Source organism: Mchenga conophoros, linkage group LG17 (assembly GCF_057382185.1).
Source record: "Mchenga conophoros isolate Kocher_MC1m ecotype Shallow Benthic linkage group LG17, M_conophoros_male_GT1.1, whole genome shotgun sequence".
NCBI classification, from domain to species: Eukaryota; Metazoa; Chordata; class Actinopteri; order Cichliformes; family Cichlidae; genus Mchenga; species Mchenga conophoros.
Genome location: NC_140542.1, coordinates 835785 through 838284, shown reverse-complemented (window position 1 = coordinate 838284; position 2500 = coordinate 835785).

The window sequence follows — 2500 nt, the reverse complement described above, 5'->3', positions numbered from 1 at the left end:
CCACATTACCCCCCCCCCCTTCCCCCTGCAGTTACCCTGTACCACATGTCTAGCATGGACCTTGACTTCCAGCAGGCCCCGGGGACCCACATTACCCCCCCCCCCCCCCCCCCCCTGCAGTTACCCTGTGCCACATATCTAGCATGGACCTGGACCTCCAGCAGGCCCTGGGGACCCACATACTCCCCTGCTCTACTCCCCCACTAGCTTTCCTTTCTTGCAGTTACGCTCCAACGCATATCCAGCATGGACCTTGACCTCCAGCAGGCCCCGTGAACCCACATTACCCCCCCCCCCCTCCTGCAGTTACCCTGTACCACGTATCTAGCATGGACCTGGACCTCCAGCAGGCCCCGGGGACCCACATTACCCCCCCCCCTTCCCCCTGCAGTTACCCTGTACCACATGTCTAGCATGGACCTTGACTTCCAGCAGGCCCCGTGGACCCACAATACCCCCCCCCCCCCCCCCTGCAGTTACCCTGTGCCACATATCTAGCATGGACCTGGACCTCCAGCAGGCCCCGTGGACCCACATTACCCCCCCCTGCAGTTACCCTGTGCCACATATCTAGCATGGACCTGGACCTCCAGCAGGCCCTGGGGACCCACATACTCCCCTGCTCTACTCCCCCACTAGCTTTCCTTTCTTGCAGTTACGCTCCAACGCATATCCAGCATGGACCTTGACCTCCAGCAGGCCCCGTGAACCCACATTACCCCCCCCCTCCTCCTGCAGTTACCCTGTACCACGTATCTAGCATGGACCTGGACCTCCAGCAGGCCCCGGGGACCCACACTTAAGCCCCCTCCCACTAACAAAGCAGAACACCACTGGCAAAATCCTCGTGCCCCTGGTACTCCAGAAAGCACATTGAAATGTGCCCCTGGTACACTGCGCAGAAGAACTGCCACACACACACACACACGCACGCACGCACGCACGCACGCACGCACGCACTGCTTGTGCCTATGGTACGACAACTTTTCTCGTGCCTATGGTACGACAACTTTTCTCGTGCCTATGGTACAACAACTTTCCTCCGTGCCCCTGGTACGACAACTTTTCTCGTGCCTATGGTACGACAACTTTTCTCGTGCCTATGGTACAACAACTTTTCGCCGTGCCCCTGGTACACCGCTCAGTAGCACTTTGCCACACAAACTCTCCTCGTGCCTATGGTACGACAACTTTTCTCGTGCCTATGGTACAACAACTTTCCTCCGTGCCCCTGGTACGACACCTTTTCTCGTGCCTATGGTACAACAACTTTTCTCGTGCCTATGGTACGACAACCTTTCCCCGTGCCCCTGGTACACTGCGCAGAAACTCTTTGCCACACACACACACCACTCGTGCCTATGGTACGACAACTTTTCTCGTGCCTATGGTACAACAACTTTCCTCCGTGCCCCTGGTACGACAGCTTTTCTCGTGCCTATGGTACAACAACTTTTCTCGTGCCTATGGTACAACAACTTTTCGCCGTGCCCCTGGTACACCGCTCAGTAGCACTTTGCCACACAAACTCTCCTCGTGCCTATGGTACAACAACTTTTCGCCGTGCCCCTGGTACACCGCTCAGTAGCACTTTGCCACACAAACTCTCCTCGTGCCTATGGTACAACAACTTTCCTCCGTGCCCCTGGTACGACAGCTTTTCTCGTGCCTATGGTACAACAACTTTTCTCGTGCCTATGGTACAACAACTTTTCGCCGTGCCCCTGGTACACCGCTCAGTAGCACTTTGCCACACAAACTCTCCTCGTGCCTATGGTACGACAACTTTTCTCGTGCCTATGGTACGACAACTTTTCTCGTGCCTATGGTACAACAACCTTTCCCCGTGCCCCTGGTACACTGCGCAGAAACTCTTTGCCACACACACACACCACTCGTGCCTATGGTACGACAACAGGCCCCGGGGACCTACATCGCACCTTGCTCTTGCCTCCCTTACAGCTGAAAAAGGTCCATGCCTGTGCCCTGGCCCTGCTGAAATTCCCTCTCCATTTAGCCGAGGCAGTGAGTCGGCCTCCTGTCTCCCTTTACGGCCGAAAAAGATGTGCTCCTGGGCGCGCTGGCCCTGCTGCTACTCACATCGGGCATGGACCTGGACCTCCAGCAGGCCCCGGGGACCTACATCACACCTTGCTCTTGCCTCCCTTACAGCTGAAAAAGGTCCATGCTTGTTCCCTGGCCCTTCTGAAATTCCCTCTCCATTTAGCCGAGGCAGAGAGTCGGCCTCCTCTCTCCTTTACGGTCGAAAAAGATGTGCTCCTGGGCGCGCTGGCCCTGCTGCTACTCACATCGGGCATGGACCTGGACCTCCAGCAGGCCCCGGGGACCTACATCACACCTTGCTCTTGCCTCCCTTACAGCTGAAAAAGGTCCATGCTTGTGCCCTGGCCCTTCTGAAATTCCCTCTCCATTTAGCCGAGGCAGTGAGTCGGCCTCCTGTCTCCCTTTACGGTCGAAAAAGATGTGCTCCTGGGCGCGC